At 43.3% G+C, this 26,199-nt stretch overlaps 1 pseudogene; it reads right to left on the bottom strand.

Annotated features, from left to right (window-relative positions):
• The window catches only part of LOC138740726 (magnesium transporter NIPA2-like), a 32,128-nt pseudogene that overhangs the window by 3,061 nt on the left and 2,868 nt on the right, over positions 1 to 26,199 (bottom strand).

Genomic DNA, 26,199 nt, shown 5'->3' with positions numbered 1-26,199 from the left:
TGGTAAGTGCCAGAAATTCCGGTGAATGATGTGTTGGATGTGGAGGCTGTAGGGGTGGTAGGGAGGATGAGGGGGATTCATTGTTGCGTTTGGAGGCAGAGGGGGGCAGAGAGTGGGAGAAACGGTGAGGGTGGTGGAGATGAAGCAGACATTTCAGAGGATCAGGAACGGAAGACATCATTTTGGGAACAGATGCGACAGAGATGGAGAAATTGAGAGAAGGGGATAGAGGAAGTGTAGTCCAGGAGGGTTTGTAGAATTTGTCGGTGGAAAGCTTGTCTCTTGAGATGCAGATGGAGAGATCCAGGAAGAGAACAGTGTTACCAGAGATGGACCAGGTGAGTTTCAGATTAGGGTGGAAGTTAGTCGCAAAGTGGATGAAGTTGTCAAGCTCATCACGGGGGCATGAGGCAGTCCTGATGTCGTTGTCAATATACTGGAGGAAGAGTTAAGGGATCTTGCCTATGTAGGTTTGCAGCATGGATTTCTCCACAAAGCCCACAAACAGGCAGGCGTAACTGGGACCCATGCGGGTACCCATGGCTGCTCCTTTAATTTGGAGGAAGTGGGATTAATTAAAGGAAAAGTTATTTAGAGTGAGGACGTTCTGCCAGGCGGAGAAGGGTGGTGGTAGAAGGTGACTGGTTGGGTCTTTGATGAAGTGGTCCGGTTCAGGGAATCTGAAGTAATTGAGGAGAATGGAGGGTACGTGAGGTGTCGCAGATGTAGGTGGTGAGGGACTGGACCAGGGGAGAAAGGATAGAGTCAAGGTAAGATGAAACTAGGAGCAGGCAGAAACACAGATGGTTGGGTTTGTGTATCTCGGGCAGAAGGTAAATTTGTCTCTAATCCTGAAAGGAACATACAAATTGTGCATTCTCAAAATTTCACCTTTGAAGGTCCTCCACTTACCTTGCACATCCTTGCCAGAAAACAACTTATCCCAATCCACACATTCTAGATAGATCCTTTCTCATTTCCTCAAAATTTACCTTTCTCCAATTTAGAATCTCAACCCAAGGCCCAGACCTATCTTTATATATAATTAACGAAACTAATGGCACTGGATCACTGGATCCAAAATGTTCCCCTACATCTACATCTGTCTCCTGTCCCTTCTCATTCCCTAATAGGAGATCCAGTATTGTACCCTCTCTAGTTGGTATCTCTACATTACAACTCTGATTATCCAAAAAGGTTGGGATGTCAGATAAATGATTTTTTTTTCGGAGAACTGTCATTTTTTAAAACAGCCCAGCAGCAACAGCAAATCACTTGTGACAGTGTTTAAACAACAAGGGAAGCTTTTTAAGATTTTAAAATAATGTTTAATTCTCACCTAGAAAAATGCTGGCCACATCGCTGCTGACAATCACTGACACTGCTGATCCCCGGAGAGGCTTCTCAGGCTGGTGGAACACTCACTGGTGAGTCAGCAGGTTCCTGTCACCCCAGTCACTGGAGCTCCCGAGTCCTGACTCCGAATCTTCCCCTAGGCCTACCACAAATGCACACTGGAGAGCTCGTGTGCAGTAGTAGGCCGAGGGGAGGGTTTGGAGTCAACATCTGGTGTACCGAGGAGGGAGGAAAGGAAGGGATGCCACTGAACCTGAGGTCCTGCTCCTGCCTGGGAAGCTGCTCTCCTTGATGATGGGATTCTTCCGTCTGCTTGCGGCTGGGAGACAATGGCACACAGTTTGAGAGAGAGTTGGAGAGAAAAGTCAATAGGGGGAGTTAAAGAAGAAATGGAAAGAGAGAGGAGAGGGAGTTAACTGAAATGAGGACAATCGAATTTCTAATTTCAAATCAACCTGTGAGGTCAGTTCGGCTCTGAAAAATTATTTTGATAATCGCTGGATATCGCGTCTAAAGCAAAGAATGGAAGCCCAGAACTTTGAGCTGCTCCTCCTGCAACCAAGTTTCACGAATGGTCACAATTTCATAACTACAATACTCCTGGCATTGAAATAGATGCAACTGAGAACATTTTCACCATGAACAACCCTTTAATTTCTGACTTTATACGCAGTCTTCACATCATATTTTCCCTCCTCCACTCCTCTATCTACTCTGGCACTCTGGTTCCCATTCTAGTTTAAATCCTCAGGAGAGGCACCAGCAAACCTTCCCATAAGGATATTAGTTCCCCTCCTGTTCAGATGTAAACCATCCCATTGAAACAGGTCCCACCTTCCCTGGAAGAGAGCCCAATGATCCAGAAACATGAAGCCCTCCCTCCTGCACCATATCTTTGGCCACGTGTTAAGATGCATTATCCTTCTATTTCTAACTTCCCCAGCACGTGGCGTGGGTTAACAATCCTGAGATCACTACCCCAGAGGTCCTGCCCTTCAATCTAGCACCTAACTTCCTGAACTCTCCTTGCAGGACCTCCTCAGCCTTCCTATCCATGACATTGGTCCCTGCATGGACCATGACATCTCGGTGCTCACCCTCCCTCCTGAGAATGTCATGAACTAGATTTGAGGTATCTCTGACCGTGGCACCAGGGAGGCAACATCCCATCTGGGATTCTTGATCTCTTCCACAGAACCTCTTATCTGTCCCCTTAATGGAATTCCCCCATCACTACAGCTCTCCTCCTCCCTTCCTTCCTAAGCCACAGATCCAGACTCCGTGCCAGAGAACTAATCTCCCCTGCCCCACCCCCAAGGTGACAGTATCAAAATGTTATATTTGTTAATGAGGGGAACGGCCACAGGACATCTATTTGAGGGGAGTGGAGGAAAGTTTAGGAGATGCCAGAGATGAGGTTTTTTTTTATACAGTGGTGGTTGCCTGGAACACTGCCTGGGACAGATGCTGGTACAGTGGGGATTTTTGGAACCATAGAACACTGCAGTACAGAAAAAGGCCCTTTGGTCCATCTAGTCTGAGGCAACCTATTATTTTGCTTGTCCCATTGACCTGCACCTGGACCATTGCCCTCCTATTCATGTTCCTTTCCAAATATTTCTTCAGTGTCAAAATAGAAACCCCTCCACCCTTCAGCTGGCAGATCATACCACACCTTCGATTCTGCTTAAAGAAATTCCTCCTAATGTTCCCTTTATACCTGTTACTTTCGCCCTTAACCCATGTTCTCTAGTTTATTTGTCCCCTACCCCACTGGAAAAAACCTGCTTGCATTTACTCCATCTACACTCCTCCTAATTTTGTGCATTTCTATCAAATATCCTTTCATTGTCTGAGGCTCCAGGGAATATATCCTTTTCCTGCAACTCAGGTCCTCAAGTTCTGGCAGCATCTTTGTATATCTTCTCTGCACTGTTTCAATATTATTGATATTTATTTCTTGTAGATTGGTAACAGGAAAATGGCCAGTTATGAGCAGTGTGGGAGCGAAGTGTGAGATTGATGAGGGCCCAAGGACCTGCAGAGAGCTATACCATTTTATGTAAAACCTCTGGAGGTGCAGCATCAAGTGTCCTTCGTCCTCTGAGACCTGTTTAATCAAAGTATTCGGCCAGGTTTTTAGCCAATCTGTTCCTACCTGGATCTTTCAGTTTTTCTTCCATTTCAGCCAAGGTTCTGACCTCTTCCTCCTGTGGAGCATGGATTACCATCACTGTCGATCCCAGGATACTCAGAATGCAGCCCATCTTTCCGTGAATGTTCAGGCATTCATTTAAGAAGTATGAAGACAAAATCGCACTGAGAGAGAGAGGGGAGAGTGGTGATGAGACTGCGTAGGAAATTTACATACTTTTTGAGTTCAATATAATAATCTCATGCATTAACATAACAAAAGGAAATATAAAAATGTATACATAATATATAACAGAAAAGATTCTCTTTTTTTTAAAACTTTATTTAAAATTTTATGACATGAATAAAATAAAAATTACATTTAAAGAAATAATAAAAAATAAGATAATAAAAATTAGAATACTACATCATTAAACTACACAGATTAACCCCCCCCCCCAATAATTATAACGCAACATTAATTGTCTAATTTAAAATTAGTCCAACCCTCCCCCCCCAAATAAAGAGTGAAGAATTAATTAACAATGTTGTAAATAAAATAGAAAAAACCCCACTTACAAAAAAAGGATAAAACTTAACAACAAAAAAAATCAATATTAAAATAATACCTAAATAGAATAATACCTAGTGTCGCCGAGAATATTCTCCCAGAATCACAGTGCGGCTTTCGCGCAAACAGAGGAACCACTGACATGGTCTTTGCCCTCAGACAGCTCCAAGAAAAGTGCAGAGAACAAAACAAAGGACTCTACATCACCTTTGTTGACCTCACCAAAGCCTTCGACACCGTGAGCAGGAAAGGGCTTTGGCAAATACTAGAGCGCATCGGATGTCCCCCAAAGTTCCTCAACATGATTATCCAACTGCACGAAAACCAACAAGGTCGGGTCAGATACAGCAATGAGCTCTCTGAACCCTTCTCCATTAACAATGGCATGAAGCAAGGCTGTGTTCTCGCACCAACCCTCTTTTCAATCTTCTTCAGCATGATGCTGAACCAAGCCATGAAAGACCCCAACAATGAAGACGCTGTTTACATCCGGTACCGCACGGATGGCAGTCTCTTCAATCTGAGGCGCCTGCAAGCTCACACCAAGACACAAGAGAAACTTGTCCGTGAACTACTCTTTGCAGATGATGCCGCTTTAGTTGCCCATTCAGAGCCAGCTCTTCAGCGCTTGACGTCCTGCTTTGCGGAAACTGCCAAAATGTTTGGCCTGGAAGTCAGCCTGAAGAAAACTGAGGTCCTCCATCAGCCAGCTCCCCACCATGACTACCAGCCCCCCCACATCTCCATCGGGCACACAAATCTCAAAACGGTCAACCAGTTTACCTATCTCGGCTGCACCATTTCATCAGATGCAAGGATCGACAATGAGATAGACAACAGACTCGCCAAGGCAAATAGCGCCTTTGGAAGACTACACAAAAGAGTCTGGAAAAACAACCAACTGAAAAACCTCACAAAGATAAGCGTATACAGAGCCGTTGTCATACCCACACTCCTGTTCGGCTCCGAATCATGGGTCCTCTACCGGCACCACCTACGGCTCCTAGAACGCTTCCACCAGCGTTGTCTCCGCTCCATCCTCAACATCCATTGGAGCGCTTACACCACTAACGTCGAAGTACTCGAGATGGCAGAAGTCGACAGCATCGAGTCCACGCTGCTGAAGATCCAGCTGCGCTGGATGGGTCACGTCTCCAGAATGGAGGACCATCGCCTTCCCAAGATCGTGTTATATGGCGAGCTCTCCACTGGCCACCGTGACAGAGGTGCACCAAAGAAAAGGTACAAGGACTGCCTAAAGAAATCTCTTGGTGCCTGCCACATTGACCACCGCCAGTGGGCTGATAACGCCTCAAACCGTGCATCTTGGCGCCTCACAGTTTGGCGGGCAGCAACCTCCTTTGAAGAAGACCGCAGAGCCAACCTCACTGACAAAAGGCAAAGGAGGAAAAACCCAACACCCAACCCCAACCAACAAATTTTCCCTTGCAACCGCTGCAATCGTGTCTGCCTGTCCCGCATCGGACTTGTCAGCCACAAACGAGCCTGCAGCTGACGTGGACTTTTTACCCCCTCCATAAATCTTCGTCCGCGAAGCCAAGCCAAAGAAAGAAGAAAGAAATCAAACATAATACATGTATTTAACAAATGAAATCCACTTTAAAACTAAGTTCAAATATTAAAATCATATATCAACCACATATCTGTTATACAAAAAAATCATAATTAATAATACATAAATACAGAATTTCCATTAATACCAAGTTTCCTTTATAATTCATCGAGAGAACAAAAACATCCCTTAGAAAAACAATCAGATAAACTTTTTATTCCCTTCCCCTCTCCTTATGTAAAAAAAAAAGAAAAAAAAAGTTTAAACTCTTAAAAAATTCTCCATATTCTTCATTTATAACATCTTCAAAATTCTCTATCGAAATTAACTTAATTTTATTAAACTCTTCTCCCTCAATGTATTTGTACTTGGTTTTCTTCTTTTTCTTCTTATCACCTTTCCCCTCATCTTCCTCTTCATCTAATTCAACATCCTCAATTTTTGACTTATTATCTTCTGTGACATCATCCTCTTAAAGAGAGAAAAAAGAGAACCCCCCCCAAAAAAAAGGAGAGAAAAAAACTTCCTAATTCCCTCTCAATTACAATCAGAAAACAAAGAGTTAAAAAATTTTTTATTTATTTTAAAAAAAACCTTCACTTCTTAACACAAAAATTAAAAAGAAAAAAAAAACAAGTCAGAGGTCACGACTACCTCCTCCTGTTTAAACCGCCCAAAGCGGTAACTCCCCCAAAATATTGGGTGTGAGATAACTCACAGGTAGCTGATGACTTCTGGAAACTCAACTCCCATTTCATTAAACTATCATCATTATTTAAACTATTTAAACTCTTCTCAAAAAAAAGATAAAAGATTTATTTTTTTAAATCAACGTTACCACTTCGGTCACCATTGCTTCCATTTCTTTTAAAAATCTGGATCCCACCTTACATCTCTACTCTCTTTGGAGATCTTGAAGGACTACATCGTTCCTGAAACTGCATGATTGGTAGAGACTGAGCAAAGTCCATAATCTCTTTAGGATTGTCAAAGAACTTTGGCTGATTTCCATCCTGAAAAATCTTCAGAACCGCAGGATACCTGAATGTTGCCTTATGTCTTTTTTTCCACAACCGTTATTTCACAGAATTAAATTCGCGTCGTTGAAACATAATTTCTTGACTCAAATCTTGATAGAAAAAAACAGGATTATTCTGAACCATCAAAGGAGATCTATTTTGCTGGGCATTTCTAATAGCCGTATGTAAAATTGTCTCTCTGTCACAATAGTTTAAACAACGGATCAGAACAGGTCTTGGATTCTGTCCTGAAAAAGATTTTCTTCTTAAAACTCTATGAGCACGTTCCAGTATTAAACCTTCAGGGAATTTATCCTGTCCTAACACTCGTGGAATCCATTCAGTAAAAAATTTTCTTGGATCTGGTCCTTCTATGCCTTCTGGCAAACCAACAATTTTCACGTTGTTCCGTCTAGATTGATTCTCCAAATAATCAACCTTTTTTGCTAAATTTTTATTTTGGATCTGCAATGTTTCAATTATTCTATTTTCATCTTGCAGTTGATCCTGTACATCGACTAAACCTTGATCACACATTTCAAATCTTTCAATGGTTTCAAGCTTAAAAGCTCCATTAATGGCTTCCGCCATCACATTAATCTTGGAAATAAACTCTCTCCGTGGACTCCTGTGTCTACAGCTCCCCACGCAAATCTCCGTGACTCTCGGTACCTTCCCCTGCAACTGCAGAAGGTGCAGCATTTGCTCCTACACCACCATCCAGGGACCCAAACAGTCTTTCCTGTGAGGTAAGGATTCACCTGCACCTCCTCCATCAAACAAAGTCTTGGTGACCATTTCACAGAGCACCTTCACTCTGTTAATCCAGTGGCTGCCAATTCATCTCCCCTTCCCAATCCCACTCCAACCTGTCTGTCCAGGGTCTTGTCCAGTACTGGAGTGAGGTCCAATGTTAACTCAAGAAATAACACCTCATGTTCTCTTGAGCAGACTACTACCCAATTATATGCACCAAGAATTTTCCAATTTCAGGTAATGTTCTCTCCCCCACTCCCTTCCCATTAGTCTCCTTCCCCACCCACCAAGCTCATTATCATTCCCCTCCCTCTCTGGTTCCATCCTCCCATTTTTCCCCCTCACCCCTCCCTTCTCTGGGTGTGTCTGGTCCTATTTCTTCTTACCCAGCAGCTCTCATTTCACAACTATCGTCACCTTCTCTTCCAATCAGACTCCGGCAGCCTTTGTCTTCACCCTGCATCTTTCACAACCCCTTTTTTCCCTTGCCTCTCTTCCCTTGCACTCACCAGTTAAATGCCTCTGTCCACACCCTTCACCAATCCCCTGCCAACTCTTGTCCAACCCCACCCTATCCTCATTGGCCATCAGTCTCGATGAAGGCTTCTGACCTGACATATGAACAAGTTGGCAGCACTGTTAATGCAACACTATTACAGTGTTAGCGACCCGGGCTCAAATCCACTGCTGTCTGCAAAGAGTTTGTACATTCTTGCCCTGAGCTGCATGGGTTTTCTTCGGTTTCTTCTCTTCCTCCAAAATGAATGGGGGTTGGATAGTTAAGGGTGCCATGTACTTCATGGCCTTCTATTGTGATGTATTGTTAAAAAGAATAACATTTCATTTTCTCCCACTGATGCTGCTTGACCTGCCGAGTTCCTCCAGCAGATTGTTTGTTGCTCTGAAATGTCTGCTTCATGATAACAAAGTGCAGGTGCCTGTCCCAGGAGTTTCCCAGGAGCATCATGCCAAATTTCCCAGGAGTGTCATGCCCCTCACAGGTGTGTTCAGCCTGTTGGACAGTTGTCCATTGTACCTTGTCTCTGATATCATGCCAGTGCTGCTCAAGAGGTGTTTTACAAAACTGCCATATTTCCATAACTCCTTTCCTGAAAACTGATGAGGAAACCTCCAACCACACCAGGAAAGGTTGATGGGATGAACATCTATCCTGAGCCTGGAGTGGTTCAGCAGTGAAACAGGCCCTTCGGCCCAACTTGTCCATGTCACCTGCTATACTTCCTCCATTTACCTGCATGGGGACCCCACCCTTCTCTCCCCTGACAATTCTTCAAATTCTTCTTAAACACAGGGATTGTGTCTGGTTCTACCACCTCCTCTGGCAAAGTTACAGATATTGCCCACTCTCGATGTGAAAAACTTACCCCTCCGATCCCCTTTATATCTCTTCCCTCTCATTTTACATCTGTGCCCTCACCTTTGACATTCCTACCATGAGAATAAGCTTCTGACAATCTATTTCTTTTAAACGTATGACTCACTATGTCCATCTCTCTACATGTATTTAATGGCCCGATTAATGAAGGCCAATAACCCGTAGACCTTCTTTACCAGATTATTTACTTGTGCTATCAATTTTGAGGGTCTTTGGACTCTGATCCTCAATACTGCCAAAGATCCCACCGTTCATGATGTATGTCCCGGCCTCAGAGGTGCTGCCAAAATGCATCGCCTCCCATTTATCAGGATTAATTTCCCATCTGCTATTACTCAGCCTTCACCGAGTGAGAAGTAGAGGGATGGGTCAACAAGTTTGCAGATGACATGAAGGTTGGAGGTGGTGTTGTAAATTACATCAGGATATAGACAGGATGCAGAGTGGGTGGGAAAAGTGGCAGATGGTGTTCAATCTGGATAAGTGTGAAGTGATGCATTTGGAAGGTCAAACCTGAAGGTGGAGTATATGGGTAATAGAATAATTCTTACAGTGTGGTATGCCGGCCTTCATTAGTTGAGTGGAGAGCCAACTAGCATAGAGTAGCAAACACCAGATGATATCTGTACAAGGTGAGGGGAGTAAACTTTAGGGGAGACATCAGAGATAAGATTTCTTTTACACTGAGAGTGGTGGGAAGGCATTGTCAGGGGTGGAAGCTGCTACAGTTGGAACATTTAAGACTCTTAGGGACATAGACGCAAGAAAAATAGTGCCGATGACTCTTCCCTAGATTCTTGTAGTAACCTGAATCTGTATGTTTGTAAGAAAATCTAACACTTCCTCTTTATACTTTAAGTTTAGGCAAACAGCATGGAAACAGGTCCTTTCAGCCCTGAGCCTGTGCCATCCTATTAACTGACAACCCCAGTACATTTATGAATGGTGGGAGGAAACTGGAGGCTGGGAGAAAAACCCATGCAAACATGGGGAGAACATACAAACTCTTTAGTGCGGAATTCAAAACCCGGTCCTGATAGCTGGCGTTGTAACAGTGTTGTGCTAACCACTATGACAACCATTTCTTAACATCAACATGCACCAGCAATAAACCAGCTGTATACTGACTTCTCATTGACCAAGGACCCTCTCTCTGGTGAATATTGAAGCCAAGTATTCATTTTGGACCTCCTTTGCCTTCAGGGACATTGCTTCCTTTATATTTAAGAGGCTCTAATTTCACTCTAATCATCCTTTGTTCTTCATGTACGCGTAGAACGCCTACTTACCAAGGCCTTTTCCTGCCTTCTTTTAGCACTTCTAAATACTCTTAAGTTTAATCTTGGCTACCATACAATTTTCATGAGTACTTCCTGTCTTTTGTTTCCTCAACCTTTTGTATATTTCCTTCTTTTTCTTCTTAACTAGTTGTCTAACCTGTTTTGTCAGTGATGGTTCCCTTATCCTACCATCTTTTCCCTGTCCTATCCTGAACCCCTGCAAGTTGAGCCTAAACATCCTCCACATTACTTCTGTGGTCTCCTCAACCTCCTGAAGTAGTGTAGATTAATGAAAGGATTCTTAATAGTGTGAAAGAACCTTGGGGGTCCAAATCCATAGCTGTTTCAAAGTGGTTGGTAGGGTAGTTAAAAAAAGCTTATTGTGTGCTGGCATTCAAAGTTCAGATTTAGAGTACATACATAACATCACATACAACCAAGATTCTTTTCCCTGCGGGCCAGACAGAATTTCTACTTATAGGTAGTGCAACAAACTGTACTCGAGAAAAGATACGTATTCAAAAGAGAGAAATGTAAACAAAAATAAATATTCAATAATAAATAAAGTGCAAGTCCTTGAATGAGTCTCTGATTGAGTTTGTTGTTGAGGAGTCTGATGGTGGAGGGGGAGCAGCTGTCCCTGAACCTGATGGTGCGAATCTTGTGGCACCAATACCTCTTTCCAATGGTAGTAGCGAGAATAGAACACGCCAAGTGGTGAGGATCCTCGTTAGTTGCTGCTCCTCTCGTACAGCAGTGTTCCATGTAGATTTCAAGTTTCAAGATTCAATTTATTGTCATAGAGATAAAACAGAGTCATTTTACATGAAGTTCCCTTTTGCCTTCTGCAAGACAGACAGATTCGCCACCGGCAGAAATTAGCTAGCACCTCTTACAGTTTTTAGTCAGACTTAGAGTCAGAGAAAGAGAACCAAAAGAGAGTACCCCCAGAGTCACCAAGTGTCTGAAGATATGCCTCCTGCAGTTTCCACAGCCACAAAGAGTCCAGTCCAATCCACTGGCAACCCACGCTCTGGATCAGAACCTCCAAAACAGTCAGGAACCCTTCAGCGCCCTCGGCACCTCTGCATCCCAGTTCTGATACATGGTACCTCACCAACCAGTTCGAGCCAGTCTCCAGCTGTCCACAGACCACCATGAGTCTCCTGACAGCAGTCTCCAGCAGCCCACAGCCACCATGGGTTCCTCGCCTCAAATTGCCAGCAGCCCGCCGCAGAGCCCCTCATGGTCCAGGCATAAAGATGGCGGTGCTGACAGAGCTGCTGTAGTGGCTGTGCCAACTTTGCTACCTATGCCTTTGCCCCACCAACTCTGGATATGCCTCTTGGAGCCCTCAATGTCCTTGTCAGGTGTCTTTATTTTCTCAATGGGGGGGGAAGAGTTGTGCCTGTGATGTACTGGGCTGTGTCCACTACTTTTTGCAGGGCTTTATATTCAGGGGTATTGGTGCCCCCATACCAGACCATGACACACCTTCCATTACACATCTGTAGAAATCTGACAAACTTTACGATGCCACACCAAACTCCTGAGGATGATGTTATTGGTCTGTTGGGTCCAGGAAAGATCCTCTGAGATAGTGACTCCGAGGAAAATATGTGCTCACCCTCACCACCTCTGATCCCCCCCCCCAATGATCAACGAAGTCCACAATCAAACCCTTGGTTATGGTTAAATTGAGTGCAAGGTTGTTTACACTTAAATTTTTAATTTAAATTTAGACATTTAGCACAGTAACAGGCCATTTCAGCCTACAAGCCCATTACACCCAATTGAATACAACCTCGGTACATTTTGAATGGTGGGAAGAAACCAGACCACCTGGAAAAAACCTATGCAGACACAGGGAGAACGTACAAACTCCTTAAAATCAACGAGGGATTCTAATCCCAGTCCCACTTGCTGGCTCCGTAACAGTGTTGCGCTAACCGCTACACTATCTGTGCCACACACCATTGTTGTTGTTAGTACACCATTTGGGCAAGTTTTTAATCTCCCTTCTATGTGTTGACTCATGGTCCCTTTTTATACAACTGTGGATTCATCAGTAAATTTTTGGATGGTGTTAGTTGTACTGAGCCACACAGTCTAGGTGTAAAGAGAGTAGAGTAGGGGCCCTATCGTGCTCCAGTATTGATGGAGATTGTGGAGGTGAAGTTCTTACCACCCCTCTGATTGTGGTCTGGAGGTGAGGAAATCCAGGATCTAATTACACAGCATGTAAAATCCTTCTAATTTTTCATTTCACCCCCACGCTTCCAACAAGGTAGCAATGCTACTACAGTAAAATGCCCAGCATCTGGCACCTATGGGGATCGTGGATGCCAGATGTACAAATTTTCTGATTGTCTAAGACACACACTAACTAATATACCTGCATCAAGATTAGAGCCTTTAAAAGACAAAAGAAGAGGAAATATGTATAACTTTGAAAAAAAAAAATCAGTATTGTAGTCCTTAATTATGTGAAGTTCACTTTAATCAGGTAACTTCCAAAATTTAAATTTAAATTTGAACCCTGGTCGCTGGCACTGTAACACCATTGCGCTAACCGCTATGCTAAATGTCATAACAGAAATGTAAATACTTAAAAATTTAAATAAAAGTTTAACATTGTAAAAGTAAATGTTCTCTGAAGCAACACACTTGGTGAAGATGGGAACCAACATTCAGCTAGCGGAGTGTGCCCCTCCCCCCCACCCAAGTCGTGCCCCACCCACAGCAGCCGTTTGAATAAAGTTTCAATAAAGTTGTGCTTGAATGAAATGGCGATGCCTGGGATGAAGAGCCAGCTGATACCACTCGACATTGGGGCGACTCTCCCAAAGTGTCTGTCTATCCCTACTTAGGAAGTCTTTATTAGTATTAAATATATTCGCAAGACTTTATCTGCAAACTTGGGGGAAGGGGGGTTTTCCAGGTACCAGGGTTTTTATGGTACAAGGCAGTTCCCCAGGTTGCGAACGAGTTCCGTTACCTAGGTCTGTCTATAATCTGAATTTGTATGTAAAGCAGAACAGGCACTTGCAGTTCTTATTTACCAGTCACATTAAGCACAGACACAAACTGGGGAAGTTTGATGTTCTTAACCTAGGGACCACCTGTACCTTAATTTCTCCAAATCTTTATCCCTGCAATGGGCTCTGCCATTTTCCCCCAACCTCCCCCTCACTGTTTCCCTCCCACCACAGGAGTCATGGGTTGCTCTCTTAACTACTTCCCTTCTCCTACAAGTGGATCTTCAGTCTCATTTCTCCTGCTTCAAGTCCCTGATGAGTATTTAAAACTAATACTACGTTCTTTTCAATAAAATGCAATTGATACCTGGGAGAGCTATAAAAGGATTTGTAATAACTGCTTATTCTCTGGGACAAAGCCAAAATTTCTCAGAGATTGCTACCTCCACAGACTCCTGAACAACAAACTCAATCCGGGACTCATTTAAGGACTCTTATTGCGCATTTTATTGATTTCTTTGTTCTCTCTGCATTGCACAGTTTGTTTACATCTGTTATCTGTTTATCATTCTTTATATTGTTCATGTTTCCGCTGTGTAGTTTATTTCTTGCACTACCAATTAGTGGTAATCTGCTGCACTCGCAGGAATAAGAATCTCAGGGTTGTATGTGATGTCATGTTTGTACTCTAACAATAAATTTGAATGTTCCTATTGTACCAGCCTCCATCACTATCTCTGGCAATGCTTTGCAGGCCCTCATCAAACTGTGCAAAAAAATTGACCTCTTGACATCTACCTGAAAGTTCCCCCCTCCCCCTGTGCAAAGAAATTGACCTCTTGACATCTACCAGAAACTTCCCCCCTCCCCCTGTGCAAAAAAATTGACCTCTTGACATCTACCTGAAACTTCCCCCCTCCCCCTGTGCAAAAACTGCGATGTAGTCCAGGCTACCACCACAATTAAAATGTCACTGAACTGCCCAAGCTGCAAGTCTGTAACCAGGCCAATAAAGGATTTAGGCCTTCACTGACTCTGTAAGATTCCAAATTCAGAGATAAGTTCTAATCTACCCTTCAGGTAATGATCCTAACTTTTCTCTTGCCTGTGATCCACCCACTCTCCCAGCAGTTTTATTTAAAGCAGCAAGTATTAATTAGCAAGCTCTTCTTTTTCATGTGTTCAACTTTGAATAATTTTCTTAATTTAAATTCAGAGATATTGGAGTTTGCTGATCAGTTTTGAAGGGATGATAATGTTGATTATTGAACTGTAGTAGAAAAAGAGCATCCTGATTAATGGATCTTTGCTGTCCAGGTGTTCGAGGGCTTTGTGTAGAGCCAGTGAGAAGGCAGCTGCTGTAAACCTGTTGATGCAGTTGAAAAATTGGAACGGATCCATGTCGCCATCAGGCAGGTGCTGATATGCTTCAACACCAGTAGGGGTTGTGAGGTAATGTTGCAGCTCTATAAAACTCTGGTTAGACCACATTTGAAATATTGTGTTCCGTTTTGATTGCCTCATTACAGAAAGGATGTGGAAGCTATGAAGAAGGTGCAGAGGAAATTTACCAGGTTGATGACTGGATTGGAGAACATGTGTTATGAGGCAAATCTTTTCTCTTTGGAATGAAGAAGAATGAAAGGTGAGTTAATAGATTATGACAGGCATAGATAGAGTGGCAAACAACAGAGGTGAGGGGAGGAACGTTTTTGGGTGACATTAACCCAGAGAAGGAGTGCTTAGAATACATTGCCAGGGGTGGCGATGGAGACTGGTACAATAAAGAATTTTAAAAGACTCTTGACAGGCACATGGATACAAGAAAAAAGAGAGGGTTGCAGGTAGGGAAGTTTGTAGACCAGGTTTTTAAATCAGACAACATGGTGAGGCATGCGGCATGTACTGTACACATCAGTATCTCTCTACGATCTAAAACTATCAACAACCCTATTAATCCTTGTGCTATCTGTCAACATTGACCTAGCCTTCCACAGCCACATCCAAATCAATCCGATCAAACAGCAAGGGCCCCTGTGGGCCCCTGTGGGATTGTATCAGGCACCCAATCACAAAGCAACTCTCTCTCCTGCCCCCCTCTTGTATTGCCAAGCCAGTTTTGGATCAACATGGCACAAAAGGTGGAAATTTAGCTAAAGAAAGTTAGAGCTGCTCACCTGACAAGGACACTGAGGGCTCCCAGAGGTGTGACCAGAGTCGCTGGGGCAAAGGCATAGGCAGCAAAGTTGGCAGCTTCCCCCACACCCACTGTGAGAGAGGAAAGGCAGAGTTAGAGACAGAACCAGCACACCACAATCAAACAACCTAGACACAGTGACCAGTAAGGGGGGGGGGGGGGGAGTAGCTAGACCAGAAGTGAGGGGGGCACTGGTGGTGGAAACGCCAAGGGGAGTTGGGAGAGCTATGTGGGCTAGTCGGGGAAAGTGTAATCGCAAAGTGCAGTATTTGGATGGGGCGGAAGATGAGAGGGTGGTGAGACCACTCGGGGGCGGGGGGGGTGAAATAAACAATTTAGAGGGGTGGTTAGGGGAGAAGAGGGATTGATTGAAGATTGATGATTCCTTTATTGTCATGTACAGTACATGTAATATTACAAGAAAATGCCTTCTGCCTGCTGTAAGTCAGAGTCACCATTCGCATTGCTTGGCGCCCCTTCAAGTACGAGAAAAAGAGAAGCAAAAGAGAGTCCAATCAGAGTAACTGAGTGTCCGGGGATTCACCTCCAGTGCTTCACCTCCCACAGCTCGATTCATCAGCAACCTGAGTTCCAGATCCAAAACTCCGACACAATCAGAAAGCTTTCAGCACCCTCTCCAATTCCGGATCCGACACCTGGTTCCCATGAATCAGTATCCAGCAGCCCATAGCCTATGTAGGTCCCCTGGCCGCAAGTTGCCTACAGACTAATTGCCTTGCACCAGTCTGCTGTTCCCCCTGAATCTGAAGCTCCTCGTGGTCGTTGCCAGCACAGGCACTGCCATCTTGGGCATAGTTGCAGAATTTTACTTACAAACTCCGTCAACTCCTTTAACAGGCCAGTTACAGTCTGTACAGAGTCGCAGCATTTGGACTGGGTGGTTGAATCATTCAGAGAAGTGCTGTGTCTCCACTCACCCTGGTCCACACCAGAGGCAGCGCAGCTATTACTGCGGCCCCGGCAGTGCTCCCATTCTCCATATTCATGGGGGTATCTGAGTGAGGGTGCTGAGACTCGCTGGGGCGACAGAGGGTGGGGGTGACTAGCGGCAGGCAGTTCCCACATGCAGGTACTGGTTTTTGGTTATGGGAGGTCCCCTGTCAGTTGAGGGAGGTTGGAGGGGGAGGAGAGGGAGGGGGAAGGTGGGGGGGAGAGGGAGGGGGAAGGTGGGGGAGAGGGAGGGGGAAAGAGGAGGGATCGAGAGGATGGGAGGTCACTAGTCAGAACCCCCACCCATCATCCCTGATGCCCATATCAGCGGCACTCACTTGTGAGCAGCCCGGCCCACCATAACCATTCCTTCAGGTAGGCATGTCCGCCATTGCCTGTGGGGAAACAACATGGCAATTAGTGCTACCCTGGCCCCACCATGACCTGATCCCCCAACACCCAGCCCCATCCACACACATCTTCCCCCATCCTGACCCTATCATCTCCTGTCCAGACCCTGCCCCTCACACCCTGACACCACCCACTCCCACCTTTACCCCACCCTGATTCTGCTCATTCTTGACCCCTGACCCCACCCACCCTGACCCTGCCCATTCCCGCCCTGATCCCTTCCCATGGTTCCGCCCACCCAGGATGGTGTGGATCCAAGGTAATTGTGGAGGGAAGGGGAGGGGTGGGGGAAGCATGGTTACACCTGTTGACCCACCTGCTCTTATCAGAGCCTTCCTGGCTAAGCGCAAGAGTCCCTTCTTTTTCAGGATAAAACTGCTTCCGATAAAGATGCTGGAGATAAAGGCGAGAGCGAGACCAAGGTACAAGTCATAGTGCCCAGCTCTGGTGCTGGTTACAGTAAACTGCGGAACAGAGTGAAGGGAAATGCTAGAGTTAGCACTAACACTGACCAAAGTTAGTCACACACCACAGAACAGGTCCTTTGCCCCATGCTGACTAAATTGGCATTCTTGGCTGGTCCCATTTCCTTCTAAACCCTTCTCATCCATATATCTGTCCAAATGTCTTTTGAAGATTGTAACTGTGCCCACTTCCAGTTTGCTCCAGATATAGACCACCGTCCAAGTGAAAATGTTCCCCCTCCCGAGGTGCAGGAGGAAGAAGTGCTGGAGGGACTCAGCAGGTCATGCATCATCCATGGGATACAATAGGTAACCAACAATTTGGGCCTGAGCGCTCCTTCAGGAGGGCCGAAAATCAGACAGATTACTGAATAAGGTGCGCAGGGGATGCAGAAGAGCACAGGCCAAACTTGCTGAATGTAATAGCCAACTTCAGATGTCTGATCAGAAGAAACACCCACTAAGACTACCATTGAGAACAGCGGTTTGTAACAATTCCTGTCTCAGCCAACATGCTGTATGATGTGCAATTGTGCAGGAAGGTTCATGTATAGAACGACCCTGGAATTTCCACCTAAAATGTTGGTTTTGAGCAACACCCTTTATATAAAACAACTCACCAAATTTGGCACTTAGCAATGTTCAAAGCAAATCATGACATTTTAATAACAATTTATCATTTAAAGGTTTAAATTTTATTTGGATATTTAAAAAATATCCAAACAGGCTATTTAAAGTCTGTTCAGAGCCGACAGCAGTTGGACCAGGCAGATGGACCCTACAGGGGAGCACTGAGACTTCACAAATGACTTACAGGGCATGCGCGAGCTTGTGTTGGAGCTGGCAGTAAGATGGTGGCGGTGTTGAGACTTCATCGTCAAGAATTTGCAGATCTAGCGTATAGGACGACCAAGTTGAAGGTGAAAGTTTTAAATTTTAGTCTTTTCCTGTACAATGACATATACGGTATTGCCACAAGCTGCACATTTGTGTCAAGGAACCACATGTGGCTCGTGAGCTGTGATTTGCCCACCCCTGGTCTAACAGGTGGATGTAGGTGGAAGAAGAGAAAAGAGTTGAGAGGTGACTCTGTTTCAGCTGCCTCAAACCAGATGGCAGTTTTCATAAACCCCTTCCCCCAGACTCTCTCTTTCATTCATCTCGCAGACTCCTTCCTCCAGCTCCCCACTCCCTTTTCTTTCATTGGAAAGCATCTTTCTCAGCCCGATTACTCTCAGCACCTTTCCTGTATTTACCCACTGTTTATTGTCTGTGCTGGAAGTGGGCAGATATTAAATCACTGAGGATACTGGACAGGAAGGCTGTGTACAAGGTGGAATTATTATCCTCAGCGAAGTCCTAACACAGGGATTAAAGAGTGCCAAGAGAGAAGGTGAAATCAAGATAGAATTGGGCACGAGATGCAGCAAGATCTGCAAAGAGTCCAGGACAAGAGGGCACAACTTCAGGATTTTTTATTTTTTACACTATGAATCATATTGACCAAAATACACACAAACATTTCCCTCTTGAATATACACAGTGTCATTTTCTCCCCTTTTTCCCCCCTCCCTCCTTCACCCCCCCTCCCCACCCATTCAACATTCAACCCATTAAACAATGTCATTACACAATGAAAATAAACAAGAAATTTGTGTCTTCTACTTTTACGTACTGAGTCAGTTCATTTCGTCTTCTTCTCCGTTTTAGGCGGTGGAGGTCCGCGGTATGACTTCTTTGTTGTGTTCCATGTACGGTTCCCAAATTTGTTTGAATACTGTGATGTTATTTCTTAAATTATATGTTATTTTTTCCATTGGAATACATTTGTTCACTTCTATGTACCATTGCTATATTCTCAGGCTATCTTCTAATTTCCAGGTTGACATAATACATTTTTTGCTACAGCTAAGGCTATCATAATAAATCTTTTTAATGCTCCATCCAAATCGAGTCCAAGTTCTTTACTTCTTATATTACTTAGAAGAAAGATCTCTGGATTTTTTGGTCTGTTGCTTTTTGTGATTTTATTTAATACCTGGTTTAGATCTTCCCAAAACTTTTCCACTTTCTCACATGCCCAAATTGCATGTACTGTTCCCTTTTCCTTCTTACAGCGAAAACATCTGTTTGATACTGTTGGGTCCCATTTATTTAACTTTTGGGGCATGGTGTATAGCCTGTGTAACCAATTATATTGTATCATGCGTAACCTCGTGTTTATTGTATTTCTCATAGTTCTGGAGCATAGCTTTTCCCATGTTTCATTCTTTATCTTTATGTTTAGATCTTGTTCCCATTTTTGTTTGGGTTTACAGCTTATTTCCTCATTCTCTTTCTCTTGCAGTTTGATGTACATGTTTGTTATAAATCTTTTAATTATCATTGTGTCTGTAATCACATATTTAAAGCTGCTTCCTTCTGGTAACCTCAGCCTGCTTCCCAATTTATCCTTCAAGTAGGTTTTCAGTTGGTGGTATGCAAACATTGTACCGTGAGTTATACCATATTTGTCCTTCATTTGTTCAAAGGATAATAATTTAACCATATAACCACTTACAGCACAGAACAGGCCAGTTCGGCCCTACTAGTCCATGCCGTAGCAAATCCCCACCCTCCTAGTCCCACTGACCAGCACTCGGTCCATACCCCTCTAGTCCCCTCCTATCCATGTAACGATCCAGTCTTTCCTTAAATGTAACCAATGATCCCGCCTCGACCACGTCTGCCGGAAGCTCATTCCACATCCCCACCACCCTCTGCGTAAAGAAATTTCCCCTCATGTTCCCCTTATAATTTTCCCCCTTCAATCTTAAACAATGTCCTCTAGTTTGAATTTCCCCCTTTCTTAATTGAAAAAGCCTATCCACATTTACTCTGTCTGTCCCTTTTAAAATCTTAAACACCTCTATCAAGTCCCCTCTCAATCTTCTATGCTCCAGAGAAAAAAGCCCCAGTCTGCACAACCTTTCCCTGTAACTCAGACCCTGAAATCCTGTCAACATTCTCGTGAACCTTCTCTGCACTCTCTCTATTTTGTTTATGTCTTTCCTATAATTTGTTGACCAAAACTGTACACAGTACTCCAAATTTGGCCTCACCAATGCCTTGTAGAATTTCATCATAACCTCTCTACTCTTGAATTCAATACTCCGATTTATGAAGGCCAACATTCCAAATGCCTTCTTCACCACACCATCTACCTGAGTATCAGCCTTGAGGGTACTATTTACCATAACTCCTAAATCCCTTTGTTGCTCTGCACTCCTCAATTGTCTACCATTCAATGTATATGACCTATTTAAATTTGCCTTTCCAAAATGTAGCACCTCACATTTATCTGTATTAAATTCCATCAGCCATTTTTCAGCCCACATCTCCAGCCTTCCTAAATCACCTTTTAATCTACGGTAATCTACCTCACTGTCCACAACACCACCAATCTTTGTGTCATCTGCAAACTTGCTTATCCAATTCTCCACCCCTACATCCAGATTGTTAATATATATAACAAATAATAGTGGATCCAGGACCGAACCCTGAGGAACTCCACTAGTCACCGGCCTCCATTTGGACAAACAATTTTCTACCACTACTCTCTGACACCTCCCATCCAACCACTGCTGAATCCATTTCACTACCTCTTTATTTATACCTAATTTCCTCCACCTTTTTTCTTAACCTCCTGTGGGGAACTTTGTCAAAAGCTTTACTAAAGTCCAAATAGACAACATCCACAGCTTTCCCTTCATCAACCTTTTTTGTAACCCCCTCGAAGAACTCAATCAGGTTTGTCAAGCATGATCTACCCCTGACAAAACCATGCTGATTACTCCCTAGCAATCCCTGTACCTCCAAAAATTTGTAAATAGCATCCCTCAGAACACTTTCCATCAACTTGCCCACCACAGACGTCAGACTTACAGGCCTATAATTCCCAGGTTTGCATTTGGACCCTTTCTTAAACAGAGGAACCACATGCGCCACTCTCCAATCCTTTGGCACCACCCCCGTGGCCAGTGGCATCCTAAATATCTCTGTTAATGTCCCCACTAACTGTCCACTAGCCTCCCTGAGTGTCCTAGGGAATATTTTGTCCGGTCCGGGAGATCTATCCACCTTTATCTTTTTTAACACAGCCATTACTACCTCCTCGGTTATCCTTATATGCTTCATGACCTCCCCACTATTTTTCTTTACTTCAACTGGTTCAACATTTTTTTCCCTAGTGAATACCGAGGCAAAGAAATCATTCAAAATTTCCCCCATTTCCCCAGACTTCTCACTCAGCCTACCCTCGCTATCTACAAGGAGTCCAATTTTATCTCTCACTAATCTTTTACTTTTAATGTACTTATAGGAACCCTTTAGATTTATTTTTACTCTGTCAACCAAAGCCTCTTCATGCCTTTTTTTGGCCTTTCTGATTTCTTTCTTAAGATTCCTTCTACACTCCTTGTTGTCCTCCTTCAACTTCTCAGCTCCCTGCTCTTTATACCTCTTGTACACCTCCCTTTTTCTCCTAACCAAATTTCCAATATTCCTCGAAAACCAAGACTTCCAGCCTTTCCTTTGATCCACACTGGGACATAACTACTCTGTACCCTCAAAATTTCTTTTTTGAATATCCTCCATTTTTCATTAACATCCTTACCTGAAAATATTCTGTCCCACTCAATACTCCCCAAATCCCTTCTTATTCCTTTGAAATTTATTTCCCGAAAAACAGTTTTCTATTCTTTTGATCCCATTTCTCTCCCATTCTCTAAAGGAAAGGTTATCTATTGTGAAATGGATTAGTTGATTTTGCGTCAATATTAGTTTTGGTAGTTGATAATTTGTTTTATTCCTTTCTACGTGAATCTTCTTCCAAATGTTGAGCAGATGGTGCAGTGCTGGTGAATTCCTATATTACACCAGTTTTTCATCCCATTTATATAGTATATGTTCAGGTACCTTCTCCCCTATTTTATCTGGCTCTAATCTGTTTTTTACCCTTGTTTGATAAAAATCTGATAGGTATCTTAATTGTGCTGCTCTATAATAATTCTTAAAGTTTGGTAGCTGTAAGCCCCCTTTGTTTGTACCATCTGTTAATTTATCTCGCGCTATCCTTGGTTTCCCCCTTTTCCATAAGAATTTCCTTATTATTTTATTTAGCTCCTTGAAGAATTTCTCTGTTAGGTGAATTGGTAACGATTGAAATAGGTATTGTATCCTTGGGAAGATATTCATTTTAATACAATTTACCCTTCCTATCAGTGTTAGTGGTAAGTCTTTCCAATGTTCTAAGTCGTCTTGTAATTTCTTCATTAATGGCTGATAATTTAGTTTGTATAGATGGCCTAGATTATTATCTAGTTGTATACCTAGGTATCAAATTGCTTGTGTTTGCCATCTAAATGGTGATTCTTTCTTAAACTTTGTGAAATCCGCATTATTCATTGGCATTGCTTCACTTTTATTTGCATTGATCTTGTACCCCGATACTTCTCCATATTCCTTCAATTTCTTAAGTAATTCTTTTATTGATATTTCTGGTTCTGTTAAGTATACTATCATTTGCAAATAGACTGATTTTATATTCCTTCTCTTTTATTTTTATCCCTCTTATTTCATTTTCGGTTCTTATCAGTTCTGCCTGTGGTTCTATAGCTAACGCGAACAGTGAGGGAGATAGTGGACATCCCTGCCTGGTTGATCTTTAAACGTAACATAACATAACAATTACAGCACGGAAACAGGCCATTAGGCCCTTCTAGTCCGCACCGAACCAAACACCCCTTTCTAGTCCCACCTCCCTGCACAATGCCCATAACCCTCCATCTTCTTCTCATCCATATACCTGTCCAACCTTTTCTTAAATAATACAATTGACTCCGCCGCCACTATTTCTCCCGGAAGATCATTCCACACGGCTACCACTCTCTGAGTAAAGAAGATCCCCCTCATGTTACCTCTAAACCTCTGCCCCTTAATTCTTAACTCATGTCCTCTTGTTTTAATCTTTCCTCCTCTTAACGGAAATAGTCTATCCACATCCACTCTGTCTATCCCTTTCATAATCTTAAATACTTCTATCAAATCCCCTCTCAACATTCTACGCTCCAAAGAATAAAGACCTAATCTGTCCAATCTCTCCCTATACTCTAGATGCTTAAACCCAGGTAACATTCTGGTAAACCTTCTCTGCACTCTCTCCACTCTGTTTATATCCTTCCTATAATTAGGCGACCAGAACTGCACACAGAACTCCAAATTAGGCCGCACCAACGTCTTATACAATCTCAACATCACCTCCCAACTCCTATATTCCATGCAATGATTGATAAAGGCCAGCATACTAAAAGCCTTCTTCACCACCCTATTCACGTGAGTTTCTACCTTCAGGGAACGATGTACCGTTACTCCTAAATCTTTCTGCTCTTCTGTATTCCTCAATGCTCTTCCATTTACCACGTATGTCCTATTCTGATTCTTCTTACCAAAATGAAGCACCTCACACTTATCAGCATTAAATTCCATCTGCCATTTTTCAGCCCACTTTTCTAAGCAGCCCAAATCCCTCTGCAATCCTTGAAAACCTTCTTCATTATCCACTATTCCACCTATCTTAGTATCGTCTGCATATTTACTAATCCAATTCACCACCCCATCATCTAGATCATTAATGTATATAACGAACAACAATGGGCCCAATACAGATCCTTGAGGCACACCACTGGTCACCGGCCTCCAACCTGACAGACAATTATCCACTACCACTCTCTGGCCTCTCCCTTTCAGCCAATGTTCAATCCATTTGACTATCTTAAAATTTATACCTAAAGACTGCACCTTCCTAACTAACCTTCCATGTGGTACCTTATCGAAGGCCTTACATCCACATTCCTAGCCACCTCTTCAAAAAATTCAATCAGATTGATCAAACATGACCTTCCTCCCACAAATCCATGTTGAGTGCTCCTGATCAGACCCTGTCTATCCAGATGTTTATAAGTACTATCTCTAAGAAGTTTCTCCATTAATTTACCTACCACAGACGTCAAACTTACAGGCCGATAGTTGCCAGGCTTCCTCCTTGAACCCTTTTTAAATAACGGAACCACATGCGCAATGCGCCAATCCTCCGGCACTATCCCCATATCTAATGACATTTGGAAAATTACTGCCAGAGCCTCTGCTATTTCCTCCTTCACTTCTCTCAGTGTCCTGGGTAAGATCCCGTCTGGTCCCGGAGACTTATCCACCTTTATATTCTTCAAAAGCCTTAAAACTACACCTTTTGTAATCTCTATATTCCCCATATTTACCCAATTTGCTTTTTTTAATCTCACATCTCCCAATATCCTTCTCCTTAGTGAATACCGAAGAAAAGAAACTGTTCAATATCCCCTCATTTCTCTAGGCTCCACACACAGTTTTCCGCTCTGATTTTCTAAGGGACCAATTTTGTCTCTAGCTTTCCTCTTACCATTAACATATTTGTAGAACTCCTTTGGATTAGTTTTCACCCTGCTTGCCATAGTTTTCTCGTACCTTCTTTTAGCTTTCCTAATTCCTCTCTTAAGATTCCTCTTACATTCAATGTATCTTTCAAACATCTCCTTAACTCCATGCTTCTTATATCTAATGTACGCCTCCCTTTTTCTTCGAACCAAGTTTCCAATATTCCTTGAAAACCACGGCTCTCTCAAACCTTTTGCCTCTCCTTTTAACCTAACAGGAACATAAAGCTTTTGCACTCTCACAATCTGATCTTTAAAAGACTTCCATCTCTCTACTACATCCTGCCCATAAAACAAATTGTCCCAATGCACACCCTGCAAGTCCTTTCGCATCTCCTCAAATCTAGCTTTTCCCCAATCAAAAACCTCAACCCTTGGCCCTGACTTCTCTCTTTCCATAATGACATTGAAGCTGATGGCATTATGATCACTGGACCCCAAGTGCTTGCCAACACTAACCTCCGTCACTTGACCCATCCCATTTGCCAACAGTAGATCTAACACTGCTCCTTCTCTGGTCGGCACCTCTACATATTGTTGTAAAAAACTATCTTGCACACATTTCACAAACTCTAACCCATCCAGTCCTTTCACAGAATGTGTTTCCCAATCTCTATGTGGAAAATTAAAATCTCCCATAATTACAACCCTGTGCTTATCACAAATATCTACTATCTCCCTACAGATTTGCTCCTCTAGGTCTCAGTCCCCTCCGGGTGGTCTATAATACACCCCTACAAGTGTAACCTCTCCTTTCCTACTCCTCAGTTCCACCCAAATAGCCTCCGTGGATGTGCCCTCTAATCTATCCTTCCTCGGCACCGCTGTAATATTTTCCCTGACAAGCAATGCAACCCCACCTCCTCTTGCCCCTCCGACTCTATCACACCTAAAACAACAAAACCCAGGGATATTCAGTTGCCAATCACATCCCTCCTGCAACCATGTCTCACTAATCGCTACCACATCATACTTCCAAGTATCAATCCACACCTTCAGCTCATCCACCTTTTTTTACAATACTCCTGGCATTAAAATATATGAATTTCAGGGATTTCAGGATATGAATTTCAGGGATTTCAGGATATAAACAGAGTGGAGAGAGTGCAGAGAAGGTTTACCAGAATGTTGCCTGGGTTTAAGCATCTGGAGTATGGGGAGAGATTGGACAGATTGGGTCTTTATTCTTTGGAGCGTAAAAGGTTGAGAGGGGATTTGATAGAAGTATTTAAGATTATGAAAGGGATAGACAGAATGGATGTGGATAGACTATTTCCGATAAGAGGAGGAAAGATTAAAACAAGAGGACATGAGTTAAGAATTAAGGGGCAGAGGTTTAGAGGTAATATGAGGGGGAACTTCTTTACTCAGAGAGTGGTAGCCGTGTGGAATGATCTTCCGGGAGAAATAGTGGCAGCGGAGTCAATTGTATTATTTAAGAAAAGGTTGGACAGGTATATGGATGAGAAGAAGATGGAGGGTTATGGGCATTGTGCAGGGAGGTGGGACTAAAAAGGGGTGTTTGGTTCGGTGTGGACTAGAAGGGCCTAATGGCCTGTTTCCGTGCTGTAATTGTTATGTTATGTATATATTTCCCAATTTTTAA

The sequence above is a fragment of the Narcine bancroftii genome, chromosome 8 (genome assembly GCF_036971445.1).
Source record: "Narcine bancroftii isolate sNarBan1 chromosome 8, sNarBan1.hap1, whole genome shotgun sequence".
NCBI classification, from domain to species: Eukaryota; Metazoa; Chordata; class Chondrichthyes; order Torpediniformes; family Narcinidae; genus Narcine; species Narcine bancroftii.
Note: the sequence above shows the minus strand (reverse complement) of the source record. Positions and strands in the feature narration are given on the sequence as shown.